Source organism: Pipistrellus kuhlii, unplaced genomic scaffold, assembly GCF_014108245.1.
Source record: "Pipistrellus kuhlii isolate mPipKuh1 unplaced genomic scaffold, mPipKuh1.p scaffold_m20_p_4, whole genome shotgun sequence".
Taxonomy (NCBI): domain Eukaryota; kingdom Metazoa; phylum Chordata; class Mammalia; order Chiroptera; family Vespertilionidae; genus Pipistrellus; species Pipistrellus kuhlii.
Window position 1 is genome coordinate 42444544 of NW_023425540.1, and position 15256 is coordinate 42459799.

The following is a 15256-nucleotide window of genomic DNA, read 5'->3' on the forward strand; positions in this document are numbered from 1 at the left end:
GTATCTAGCACCTCCATGCTACTTTCTGACTTCTTAGGATAACCCAATGCCATATATCATCATATTTTCTTTCTATCTCCTTCATAAAGTTTCTGGGCTGGATTCCATTGTATCAAGTTTGTTTTCTGTGTATATATCTCATTCCCCAGTCCTTACTCTCTAAAAATACATTTAATAGGTATCTTAGGAGTTAATGTCTTAACCCATAGGGTTTTGAAATCTTTCCAATTGTATCAACTTTTTACATTACTGATCATTTAGCTAATGATCTATGTCTAGATATTCTTAAACAAGTTTAAAACTGGAAAAATGTACCAATAATCAATCAAGTAGTTGTTTCACATAGCAAATTAGTAACGTCAACTCTCCTGTACATTACCTCCACAGTTTGAAACATGACAAAATCAGGTTATTTTATCTGGTCTTACATTCTTCTATCTCTGGAGCTGGCTCCATCAGTACCATTGGCAATGGGAAAATTTAGGTAACTCTTCTCTTTCCTTCAACCTTATTCCTTCTTCATGGTTGGAGGGAGACTGGTGGGGAGGCAAAGAACCGTCAACTCTGTCTCCTTCTTAGGCTAGAGAAGGCCATTGTAGCGTAATGCAGTTGCTTTCTTATTCTGGAAGGCTCTTAGCAAGAAGAACTAATTTCTACTATGCACAAAAATAGGTCTTATAAAAATTTTAAATGGCCACCAATTCATTCTTTCTCCACATCTATAGCTTTACCATATAACTTTATAGATCTTCCCATCAACAGGTATGACGTATTTCTCTACCCATTACACCCTTACATCTGGGTTGGCTTGCATTGTTCAGTGATGCTTCAGTGAATGTGACATAAACAGACAGTTGAGAGTGTTTTGCACTTGGGATTTGCCTTCTTGTTGCTCTGGGAGTCTTCCAGTTGCCACGTGAATTAGTCCCACTAAATAGGTCTGTTGGATAATGTGAGCAGGTATGTGGATGATGTGGGCATGTGTGCTAAATGATGTGAGCAGGTGTCCTAGGAAATGGGAGACACCTAGTCCAGGTAGTCCTGTCACCCCAGTTAACAGTGAGCCAACCACCTGACATATGAGTGAAGCCATCATGCACTGTGCCTCAGTTGCATTACCAGCTGACAGTAGACACGAGAGTGAGACACTGTCAGCTACAATTAGCAGCCAAATGATTTTATAATCCCAGGGAAATTACAGATTCATATCATTATAGAAAGGGAAGAAAATGGGACTTCATTAAGGAAGCATTTTATGTCTCAGTATGGGTTTGGAGTTTGAAAAGATAAGATAACCAGAGATAACAATAGGGCAATAAGGGCTTAGGTTTCAACTGTGTCTCTGACCATCCTAAGATGAAGAACTCAAGCAGGACAAGTGGAGAGAGGAGGACTTGGACACAGACAGTGGGAGCATTCCTGCAATTAATGAGAGAGGTGGATGGAATTGTCACAGAAAACTAAAGAAGATGTTAGAGAGAGGACAAGAATATCACGGAAGTAGAATTAATTGTAGGACTTGGGAAATTCTCATGAGACTATCTTGGGAAGGAACTTAGGTACCTTCTCTCTGGCACACTGGAGAAAGTCCTGTTTATCAAGTTTTAAAATATTTGCTATTCTATTTTATAATTCCCTTTTCGAAATGATCCCACATGTGCAACAAACCATTTCTGTAGATATCCCCAGCCTGGAGTAGTAAGCTTGAGATGATTTCTAGGAGTGACTGTGGAGAGAAATGCATGAGCCTAGAGAGGGCTGAAGAAAGACAGCTAGACTGAGTCTTCACCGCTCCGCCCCCACACATTAGAGGAAGATGGCTTCCGAGAGAGCAGGCAGGAGATACCTGGGTTTCAAAACCTAGAAACAGACAAAGGGCTTGAGGTCCAGAATTATTCAGAGATATTAGAAAAACAAAATTTCTTTGAAGCGAGTAACCTGAAATAATCTATTCAAAATGATTCCTGGTTGCAAAATGGAGAGGTTAATGGAATGAAATATGAAACCAGGATGCGGCTAATTTTATCTCCTTTTGAACCACACTAAGTTATAGTCCCCTCGTCTCCTGAATCCCTGCTTTCTTCCTTGTATTACAGTTATTCTGAACACATAGTGCAGGCTTTTCAAAAGAAAGAGCCATGTGCTGGTCACTAATGATACTCCAAGCACCCAGAACTACACATTCACAATAGTTAATATTATTTTGATTTATTTTAAAAAATAAATGAGTGGATGGTTTCATAAATCTTTATATAATCAACAAAGACCTAAATGAATGAATCAAATGTAAGAGAAAATGATTTTACTGAATAGAGTGAGGAGAACCCAGAAATTAAAACAGGTCTCAAACAGCATTCTCATCAGGTGCCATTAATTCAGAAGAGAATCACACAGACATCTAACTTAGTAACTTAAAGGCTTATTAACTTTATTCACTGTAGTAAGGGGAAAAAATCTACCTTTAAAAACAATAATTTTGAGTATCCCTCTACTATTAATTTAAAGACATTTATCTGTGTTTAATTTTCTACACTAAATATAATATTTCCAAGACAAAGTAGAACCAGACAACATTGTGTTGTAAAACAGAGACAACTCTAGGCAACTTTTAATAAGGAATAGTTTTCACATAAGTGTCAATTAAATGTACTTGATAGAAAATGTGCTATTTTAATTCCCACCTTTCCTCCTCCTTGGACATTCTTGCTATATCCTTCTTCATGTTTTGGAAAATTCCAAGCATACCACAAGATTAATAGAAAGGGTTCTAAAAATGCACATCTCTGAATGAGATGGGGAGAGAATCTTTCATAGTTTCAATATATAAGAATCTGAATAAGTCATAAAAACATGCATAATAGTCATTTCAAGTTCTCTAGAATAACAGCAAAATATAAACTATTTTTTTCCAAACAATCTGTAAGCAAGATGCGGGAATTGGTTGGTTCTTATGCATTTAACCGTCTCTCTAAAGTTATAGCTCTAAATCTCTGATTTGATTCCAGTAAGATAAATTCAAAGACCGTGTCTTTTTGCCTTTGACATTAATTTGAGAAATGACTCAGACACCTTCTCAATTATATAGACCATTCTAAAATGGCACAAGGCAGATTTAAATGGGTACAATTTCAAAGCTGGGCAAAAAATAGTAAGTGTTCATATTACAGATTGAACATCGAAAGAGATTCTATTGTAGAGTAAGCTTCCATTGAAAATTCTGCCCTTAAGAGGTAGTTCACTTTTCAGCACACATTTAGATTTTTCGTTTCATTTGTACTGCTTTCACAGAGCATTCTGAGACTATTTCTCTTCTTGTGGTTGCATGTTAACACTAGCAGAAACCACTACCCCCTTCCCATCCTAAACATGAGCACAATTTGAATAAGGTAGTTTTCTTTCCCTCTCGTTGTGGAAGTTCAATCCAAATGTCTGTAAACAGATTGCCAAGTTATTTTTCCCATATTTAGATTTGAACAATTCATTCTTCACAAGTACAGATTTGAAAATTATTTCCACAAATCCTTTAAGGAAACCTATTGCATTTTATTTTGAATGGCTGCAATTTGTTGGAACAGCAAGCAGTAACACCACACATATTTGCATATACACTAAAAAATTATATAATTCTATTTTACTAGCAATTTAGTAACACATTATACCATATTGCTTCTGCCGAAACTGCAGAATGTAGCCTTTCATAAAATGCTGGATTTTTCTGCAATGTATTTAGGTAATAGCTTTTATTCTAACAAACAATAGTCATAGTCCTGCACCTAGCCCACTGCTATCTAAAGAGTCTTTAATAAAAAAAAATACCTAAACCTGCAGCAAACGGGAGAAAAGGAAAAAAGCAAGTAAGAAAAGAAAATAAAAGAACAGTAAAAGAGAGAAATAAGGAATTCTTTCCTGGCTTAAGGGTGTGAATACAGTACTGAGGCTTCCCTGGAAGTTAACATGGAACAAAAAAAACAAACATCTTTCATGTACAAAGATCTTTTAAATGTATGCCTGTGAATTGACAAGGAGATGGAGGCCACTTGAGAAGAAATTATAGCTATGACCAATCACAGAATCAGACAACCTCACCTATGTTAAAAGTACTTGTTGAGCATGCTATAGACTTGGAATTGTCTGAAGAGGTATCTATGAAAAATAGATCATTTAAGAATGGTTTATGATGAACAAATTCCAGTTAGAGGATGTCACTTATTTTGCACAGGAAATTTATAAAGAAAAGTTGTGGACATTAAAAGTTAACAGTATGATCTACACAAAGGAAAGCAGATCCTAAGATGAATGCCATTGTGGTTTATAAGGTGTGTTGGGGGGAATGATTTAAATTTTAAAATGTTTTTTATAACAAAATTTGAAACAGCCTGAGTCTCAGCTGAAAGAACTAGAAATTATGTAAAGTTACCTGAAGATTATTTAGTTGATCCATTGGTTTTGATACATGACCTTTCAACTTGTTTTTAGCCATAGAACTGACTGTTCGCTGGAAAAGGAAAAGATAATCTCTGATCCCTAAAGCTGTTCTAGTATCTGATAATTTTCCAGTTTTCATCCATGTGCATTGTTCAAATAAAACCCCTAATCAAGGTCTCACCAGAACAGAGGGGGCAAAAGAAAGAGAGGTGCTGGCATCATGATTGTCATTATCCCAGATGCGTATCTGGGAAAAATCTAACCCAAATCCCAAATCTTGTCCCACTCCTCCACTCCTGTCCAGCCATCCACACTTCACCAGCCACACCCAAATCTTTGAAATCTTTGTCTCTGTCCTCCTTTAGCACCCTCTCCTGGCAGCTCTGTCATCCCCCTTACTCTTAGGTTTCCCCTTCGCAAACTGTTTCCTCCCCTAGGAAGTGAAAGCTTCCTGGAGGCATTACTGCCCTCCCTACCCTGCATGGAGCTCATACATAACATATTATAAAAAGATAACTTTATTTTATTTTATTTTATTTTTTTAATAAATCTTTATTGTTCATATTCTTACAAAAGTTCCTCATTTTTTTCCCCTCCAGCAGGTTCCCACCCCACCCTCTACCCCCTCCCCACCCCGCCACTGTCCTCATCCATAGGTGCACAATTTATATTCAGTCTCTTCCCGCACCCCCCACTCCTCTTTTCCCCAAGAATCGTCAGTCCACTCCCCTTCTGTACCTCTGATTCTATTATATTCAGCAGTCAATATTGTTCATCAGGTTTTTTAATTCCCTGGGTTTTCAGATTCACTTGTTCATAGTTACATATTTGTTGTTCATAATTTTCATCTTTATTTCCTTCCTCTTCCTAAAGAGCCCCCTTCAGCAATTCATATAATTCTGGTTTGGCGGTGATGAACTTCTTTAGCTTTTTTTTTATTTGCTCATAAATTGCCTAATACATAACATATTATAAAAAGATAACATTTTTAAAAATATATTTTATTGATTTTGTTCAGAGAGGAAGAGAGAGGGATAGAGAGTTAGAAACATCGATGAGCGAGAATCTTCGATCAGCTGCCTCTTGCACACCTCCCAACGGGGATGTGCCCGCAACCAAGGTACATGCCCTTGACAGGAATTGAACCCAGGACCTTTCAGTCCACAGGCTGTCGCTCTATCCACTGAGCCAAACCGGTTTCGGCAAAACATAACATTTTTAATATTTAATTCAAATTAGCATTTTACTTTAACATTTTAAATGCTTGAGGCTATTTATGGTGCTGGAGATAACAAATCTGAGAGCCCTGGCTATTCTAGCCATGCTCAGCCTTAGGGGAAAATGCTGTATCTCAGTACATCAATGTGCTGTAGCTTCAGAAGACATTGTGGGTTTTTGAGGAGGAAAAACCTAGGAGGCTCTGGCTTAAACCATTTTTAATTAATGCCCTCAAATTCCTTACCCCTGAACCAACATGCCTTCAGTCCTAGAATATTTATTTGAATATGGCCTTCCTCTCAGCTCCTGAGCCTAAAATCTGAGGTTCTTTGGAGAAAAATTATATAGTAATGGGAAGTGGTATCAAGAAAAATAGACCATCTGGAACTCCTTTGTTGGGCTTCTGAGCAACTCTTCCTCCAGTTCCCCTTGGCAGCATTTTAAACCTTCACCATTCTCTCAAAGATCTTGATCCTAAGTCCTCAAAGACTGTGTGTGGGGCCCTTACACAGAGAAATATAGGCCCATTGGGTAGGTACTCTCTCAATTCCCCTGGACACATTTGTACCCAAATCCTGGAACTCCATGTTCTCTCTGGTTTCAGTGGAAGAGATAACCACCTGAGTATAGGCTAAGTCCTCTCTCTCTCTCTCTCTCTCTCTCTCTCTCTCTCTCTCTCTCTCTCTCTCTCTCTCTTCCCCCACCCCCATTGCGCACAATCTCACTTTCCCTGAATTTTTTGAGGTAAGTTGTTTCATAAATTATCTATATCCTTTCCTACATTTAGACACATCCTGACTCTTTTTTTCTTTTTTAATGTCTTTATTGATTAAGGTATTACGTATGTATACTTATTCCCCCATTACCCCCCACCTCCCATTCATGCCCCCACTCCCCTATTGTTTGTGTCCATTAATTAGGCTTATATGCATGCATGTAAGTCCTTTGGTTGATCTCTCCCCCTTACCCACCCAGTGGGTCCGAATGTTACCTTCCCTGAGGTTTGACATTCTGATTGATGTTTCTCTTAATCCAATGTTTATTAAAAGGACTTTTTAAATTCTACATTCTCCTTTTCTCTCTTTCCTACCATAGCCAAGCTTTATGAAAGGATCAGGTGATATTTACAATCTCTTCTTCACCTCCCATTTACTCCTCAAACTGAAATGTTTCTGCCTCCCTTCAATACACTGGATCTGCTCCTATCAATATCTTTTATAACCTCTTAATTCCTCAACCAGTCGTGAGCTTTAGCCTTTGATAATCTTTGACTTCCTTATCAAACTCTCACCTTTCTTGATTTCTATGATACCACTGTTTTTTTATTTTCTTTTTACATCTCCAGATGCTCCTTTTCAACTTCTGTTTTGAGTCCCTCTTTTTCTATCACCATTGCCCTTTAAAAGTTACTGTGAAGGAAAAAAAAAAAGTTACTGTGCTTCTGATTTCATGAGTCATCTCTTCTCACTTGACATACTTTCTCTGCAGTTTAGAAGTAATCTTATTTAAAAAGTCTTAAAACCTTTTCTTCTCTAGCTGTGTGATTCTAAAGCATACATATTGAGGGTAGGGAATTTTTTCTTACTCATTGTGTTTCCAAAATCTAGGCTTATTTGTGGAACAAATGAATTCCCATCCATATATTTATTTCAGACTTTACTTTTAAGCTTCAATATTGTTTATCACACTGCTTACTCTCTCCCTTTTTATTCGGATGTTCCCCAGATGTCTTGGGGGCATATTTTACCCTGAACTCATCCCACCTGTGCATGTTCCTTATGGTGTTCAGATAACATCCGGTGAGTGAGTCACAGTGATCGCCAGGATCCCTATCTTGGTGTTGCTTTGTGGTTCTCTGCTCTAGGAGTTGACAGTTTGAGAAGGAAATGATATTTCCGGAATAATAATTTATAATGTTGTGACATATACAAGTATACAAATGTAATTCTTAAAAAACATATCTAGGGCTCACTGATCCTGTACTATTTTATAAACCCACACCTTCCTATATATGTATTTTAATCTATTTAATACTACTGTCATGCTCTCTCAATTCCTCCTCTTCTTAAAAAAAATAGATAAACTGTCAGTTCTTTCGTGGAGGTGTTCTTGAGTTTTGTCCTTCCCTGCCCAGACTGGAGTGGGTCCGAATGTTACTTGTTCAAAGCTCTGAAAGCTTGCTTTCCTCATAGAAAGTATCACCTATTGTAAGAACTACCTGTTGTTTTATTTGTTTTCTCCACTAAGTAATAAGCTAGAGAGCAGGGTTTCCATGCTCTCTTCTATTCTCTTACATTATATATCTCTAGAGACAAGCAGTGTACCTGGCACACAGCAGTACTTCGTAAATTTGGGTAAATAATACTGGTGTTGGAGTGTTTTGTTGATGGGATTGACTGGGAAGCGTAAAATTATGCATAGCTAAATAGCTCAATATGCTAAGCATAAATATTTATTTATATGTTTCTATTTACTGATCTTTTTAAAGGTCGGATACGCTATCATCCTTAAATTTAATAAGGAGCATAATGAAGCATAGCTATTGAATTCGGTGCCATAGTCACCTAGATCTGGCAGTGATTCCACACAGTTCCCCATAGTGACATGATAAGTCTTCGCCTACATTTTCCTTGGCATTTTCCTTTCTGCCTTTCCACCTTTTCTCCTGCTTCCCACCTGGAATATGATCCCGGTGACTGAAATTCTGGCAGCCCATTTGGGGACCATAAGAAAGAGACTAAAAGAATCACAGAGACCCTAACCCTGACATTTCTGAGCCAGCAATTACCTACCTCCAGACTTCTTATTACAAGAGAAATAAGCCATAATGTGTTTACATCACTATGACTAATAGTCATATTAGTTATATTAGTCATATTTCTAACCGAAAGAATAGCCAACTACCTGATATTTTTTCAGAGCATTTTGAGACATTTCTATTGTCGACATCCCCGCCTCCCACATTGCTACTGTAGCCCTCAACACACAGGCCAGCACAGCACACACACATACACATACCTCATTCTTCAGGTGGCCTGAGCCTAAAATGCCACAGACTAAGACTCATTTCCATAATGTCAGTCTTTGATCTTTTCCAATATACTAATGCCCCTAGAATTAGTCACACTTAAACCTGAGACATTCATCTTTTTAACAAACTTTTATACCTTGTTTATTACGTTGCTTAATGCTTTGCTGGGCTCTAAAAGTAAATAAGATACAATCCAATGATAAAGTCATTCCTTAAAAAAAAAATTAAAAATAAAGTCTAGGTCATGGAACAGACTGTGGAATCTCAGAGGGAAGGCCAGGGTGGGTATGTGGGCAGGAAGAAATCAGCCAAAGAAATTATATGCATATATGCGTAATCCATGAACACAGGCAATTGGGTCATGAAGGTCTGAGGGGAGAGAGGGTGAGGACAGGTTAGAAGGGGTCAGTGGAAAAAGAAGGGGGATATACGTAATGCTTTCAATAATAAAGATTAAATAAACAAAAATTAAGCAAGTAAGTAAATAAATAAATAAATAAATAAATAAATAAATAAAATCAAGGTGCTCCGAAAGAGCTACAGGCTTGTGTTACTGAGACCGCAAATTCATTGTGGTGAATAAACAAAGATCTTTCAGAAAAACTTGCATTTCAGTTGCACAATCAGGACCGATAAGAGTTAGAATGCTAAGGACTGTGGGGGGGAGGGAGGGGAGGCAATCAGAATAAGATGGAAGAGAATATCCTAGGCCTCTAAGTGTGAAAAAAAAAAAATGAATATTTCAGCCTGAATAACCCATAGGGTATGCACAGGGTGTTCTAGGAAAGGAAAGGAAAGGAAAGGAGGAGTCTTGTATACAAATTTATGACCTTAAACTTTACGCTGGATGTTAAAGTAACCCAGTGAAGTGTTCTAATATGTTATGACATAATTAAATTTATATTTTTAAAAGGTTATATTTTTCAGTAACGTGTAGAAAGAATTACACAGGAACAGGGCTGTGGACGAGGAGCCTAAAGAAGAAGTTATGTCAGAAACCCACACACACAGGGATAAAAGCCTGTGGCAGTAGCAAAGCCTGTGACAGGATGGCTGGTAAAGAGGCAACTATTGGGAAATATTTATGAGGTCAAATAGACAGGACTTGAGTACCAAGAGGATTTGAAAAGTATATAAGCAAAGAGGTTGAGAATGCTGCCAAAGTTCCTCATTTAAGAAATAACAATAGTACTTATAACTATCCATACTAAACTTTTAATAGACTCTAAACAAGTAGAAAAGTTGAGTTTTGGGCACAATCTGCTATGATTCCAACGCCTCTAGATAGACCAGCACTGCCTCCCACTACCAAGCAGCTGACATACCAATGTTAGATACTATTTTTTATTGCCCGGCAAGCGTGGCTCAGTGGTGGAATGTAGACCTATGAACCAAAAATGGTTCAATTCCTGGTCAGGGCATATGCCTGAGTTGCAGGCTCCATCCCCAGTTTGTTTGTTTTGTCCCATTTGCAACTTCTCAAAGGATGTGCATTTTTTTTTTACAACAATGTCATAGAATCATGAAGAAATTTTTAGAATTAATCAAGATGATACAGTATAGTCCATATTTCATTCATCCTTAATTCTCAAATGAAGGCTCTTGATGTTTATAAAAGATGTCTGCATGGCCACTGATAATGATCCCTTGTTCCTTAGAAAATGACTGTTCACGCCTTGAAACATGTCTTAGTTTTTTTTCTTAACCTTTTTTCAACTACTCGTAAGAAAAGAACAGCTAGTTTAATCCCAGGAAGAATGAAGGGAATCCTTGACTGTCTAAATTTGCCAGTCCCCTGAAATATCAAATATTTGAAGCTGTTTCAGCTGATCCCCAATCCATCACGTCCATGCAGACAAAAATCACTGACATTGAAAATGTAAATCTTGCACTATTTCATAGTGCACACTTTGTTCACTAGGCTGGCAATGAGTTCTTTTTAAAGGTGTCACAGAATCAGCCACAAGTCACTGCTGTCACAAAGGCAGATTGCTCTACTTGATAAAATGACATGGCATGAAATACATCTTTGAATACAGGCTGCTATTTAAATTGTGAAACTCACACCTAAAGAAGCAATATCATTAATTGGAAATGTCCTTGGAAAGATCACAATGTGTTGCGACAATAGAGTAGCCAGTACTATTTTTAAAACAAAGGAATAAAGGAAAATAATGCTAATTTTCTATTCGGTCCATACAAACTACAAAGTGCATTTTTAACAGGGCGGGAGGACATTTTTTCTGGTCTGACTGTATCAGAAATACTGCCATTCTAAAACCTTTTCCATTTTAGAGAAGTTCTTCTTTGTAAAGGTCTTTAACTTTAGTTCCAACACTATCATACTCTTATCTTGAATTACTTAAAGGTAATAATAACCACTCTTGCAGAAGTGCCTGCAGCCTGCACTGCTTGGAAGGAGAATGAGAATGTGATTTCCTTTAAGCAGAGGAGGACTAAGCTTCTCTCCAGTGGGACTCACCAACCTAAATGTCCTATCTGAAAAACAGCTTTTACTGTATTCCTCTCCCATATTTTTCTTTTTTCGTTCCCGGCAAAAGAAATACTGAATGGTTTATCCTGAAAGTCAAATTTAAATTGTAGCAGAGACAAATGAGGCAGATGGGAACCTCTACCTCCCCAGCCAGACTAGTTGAAGAGACCCTAGAAATTAAAAAAAAAAAAAAGTTAGTGTTTTATCTAAATAACTTCATATCTACAAAAGTAATCCATAATGCTTATCAACTCTAATTTAAAATAAACCATATTCTCTTGCCAAAGAAAACTAGACATTTAGAAGTATCTAACTAGAAAATCAACTTTGGTGAGGATGATTAAATAGCACATCTATACTAATAAAAGCCTAGGTGGCCCTCGCGCCCTCATGCCCTCATGTCATCACAAGATGGCCGCCTCCACATTGTCACAAGATAGACACCACAAAATGGTTGCCCCCACATCATCCCAAGATGGCCATCCCCATGTCATCACAAGATGGCTGCCCCACATGATCACAAGATGGCCACCATAAGATGGCCATCACAAATAGGGCCGCCATAAGATGGCTGGCAGGGGAGGGCAGTTGGGGGCAATCAAGCCAACAGGGGAGGGCAGTTAGGGAGGGCCAGGCAAGCAGGGGAGGGCAGTTATGGGTGATCAAGTCTGCAAAGAAGGACAGTTGGGGGGAACCAGTCCTGCAGGGGAGAGTATTCTTTGTCCCAGTAGGTCAGAATCTTCTCTCATTTTTACATTAATGAGCATGACTTCGCCTGTGGGTTAAGTGTTGGGTCAGAGTCCTGTGCAAGAGAAAGCAAGTGAAAAATTCCTGAATTAAACATAGCCGTGCATTAAAAGGAGCCTTTCCCATTCTGGAAAATTAGAATGGGTCTCCTGCCCACCTGGCTCTGATGCCTTGTGGACTCATGGCTTCTTGCTCGTTATAATTTGTGACTTTTTGTTTTCAGTCTGGTGTTTTACTTCTTACCTGTACCAACCTTCAATTTATAGATATTCATTGAACTGTTTGCTTTCTTAATTACTTCTTTGACCTGATAATAATCATAATTACATTAAAAGCTAACATTACAGCTTACTTGCTATCAATTACTATCCACACATGATTGCATTCTTGAAATAATACTTCAATGTTTATTTCATTATTGTTATTTTATAGATAAGGAAATAGAATATCTAAAATGATAAATAACCTGTCTACGTCATAAAATTGAGAAATGGCAAAAATAGAATTTATACCACTTCTATCTGATTTCAGCATCCATTTTCTTTCCTATATACATGCCCTCACTAACACTGGAACTTCTGCTTTTTTTTTTTTTTTTTAACTCCTGCACACCTAAGCCCTTTATTTCCTACCAGCTTCCTGACTCACATCCTGGGTTATAGCTATATTATTCCTTTCTCCATCTATCACTGGTTTATGGAACTGGGAAAACAAAATTAGGTTGCATTTTTTAATGTAGTTTGTAAAATACTGACTATGGAGTCAAAGACATTGATTAGAATCCTAACTCTTGCATTTGATATACACTGCAAGCTTTTGAAAAAGCTATTTATCCATTCTGAAGCAAGCAGCCTCACCCATCAAATTAGAGGACTTCACTAGATGACATATAACAAAACTATCAGGCTGTCTCTCTGGAGCATGCCTTCCGCCCGTCTCTGTAAGCACAGTGACAAGCTCTATCCACTTCTGATATCAGACCATATTTGAAATCATTTCTCACATTTCCCTTCTCATTTCTTGACCAGGCTGTTTGTCCCCTTACAAAAACCCACTGGGTATCTTTTCATATTCAATACCTGAAAAGACTTAGCTTCTCCTGAATGATTTTTTCATATATTAAACCTATAGACACTAGAAACTTGTTCTCTCTTTGTTTTGGTTGCTGGAAAGCTCAGAATCAACTCTTGGCTTACCTCTAGAAACTATTAAAAATCTTTTAGCATGCTTTTTGTATACTAAATTTATATCCAATTTCCCGTACTCTTCATTATTTACTTCTGTTCTAATCATCAAAACCAGATGTTTCTCTCTCATCGACGTTTCTAACTCTCTCTCTCCCTTTCCTGTAAAAAAATCAATAATAAATAAATAAATAAATAACCATTTATTCTGTTTATCTTGTATATAGTATATATTTTTAAGTACCTTTAAAACTACTTATTGTACTGGAGAATGGGACAGAAATATTTACTAATAAATTTATAGTAATTATTGAGTACAGAGGTGGAGAGGTAGATTCACAAATAAACCAATAAATTAATATACAGTGGTATGCCAGAACTTGCTTTTTTACAGCTGACCAATAATTTAATATATTTGGGTTTGATTATTCTACAAAAGCTTATACAAGTGTCTAAAAGCAGCATTGTCTTTAGCAAATCGAAAACACATTCAATAGTAGATCCATTGAGCATGATGCCACCAACAGAATAAAATTCGTCTGATATTCATTAGGACATTGTTTGGGATGAAATGTGATATGTCACTTTTGTCTGCAGAGTAAGATGTTCCCTGTGTTTTTGTTGATGCCAACCAAACTGAAGAAAATCACAGCATTATCAAATCAACCAAACAACTGTCCCATATTAGGATTATAATTCAAAAGTACATGCGCACCCATATATAAAAGACCATTTGTTAAGAATGGGGGCACCACAGACTTATATGGATAATCCATGTGGATTTATAAAATTCTTGATCTAGCTTATAACTGAATCTCATAGAATTAAACTTCTTAGATGCTTTTTTTTTTTTCACTTTCCTCTAAAACAAATTAAAACACCCTATTTCTCTTTGGATTAGGAAAAAATAATGGCCTTTTTATTAGGTTTGGTGTTCAAAGAACTAATTAATATGAGAACACTGTGTGCACTACTATTATTATTGTATTAAAAATGTGCAGAAATTCATCCAGACTTTGTTTTACTCGGAAAATGTTTATTGAGTAACTACATGTGCCAGGCACTGTACCAAATGCTGAAAATACAGTTATAAATAAGACAAAGTGTCTGTCCTCTTAGATTTTACATTCTACTAAAGAAAAATAGCAACAGTACAGTACAGATAGCACAAATAGTAGCAAAAATAATTGCAGGTAGGGATTTTAAAGAAAATAAGGAAGAGTAATAAGCTTAGTATACAATCAAGGAAATATTCTATTTGAAACAAAGGTAATAAATTAGAGAAAGAGCTAAATAGGACAGTGAGACTGTACAGAGATTAACAAGAATAAAGTCAGGGAATGGGGAGAGAAATGCCTTCTTTCTCTGCCTTAATGCACACTTTGGTCAGATGCAACAAGAAGCCAGTTGACATGCCAGCCTGGAAAATATAGCCTGCTGTCACTGACCAACAGCCCAGGGGCAAATAGACAAGAACAGGATCTGAAGTCAAACAAGGCTAAGCTTGCACAAGAATAGGGAGGGAGCTGAAGGAGAGGAGCTGTTTTAAATAGCAATCCGTGATGGTTATGGTAGAAGATGACATTTGATCAGAGATCTAAAGATGAGAAGGAGGAAGTCATCAGGAGATCTGAGGAAAACATTCCAGGCAGAGAAACAGAAAGTGTAAAGGCCCCAAGGGCAGAAAAGACCTTATGAAGTTTGAACAATGGCATGAAGACTCCATATAAAGGAGAGAGTGATAGGAGATATGATCAGACAGTTAGCTGGAAACAGCTCATTGCAGGCTCCTATGCATTATGGTAAGGAGTTTCAATCTTATTATTGCATTCAGTGTTTCCCAAACTTTTGACATATGTGCACTCCTTCTATAATTTTCATAATGCTGAGTACCCCTCGTACTCATGAGAACGTAGAATTAGGCGCAGCTAAGCACGGTGCAGTGCATATCCCCACCAAACTCCCGTGCAACGCCTACCCCCACCAAACTCTTCCCATACCCCTGGGGGTACGCGTACCACACTTTGGTAAACACTGCCAGATTAACTGAAGAACCGTTTAATGTATTCCAGCTCTGACCCTTGCTTTCATCTTGTCAACCTTGCCAGTATCTCCCCAACATCAAGAATGCACATATATTCAAATGAACTTGGAGGA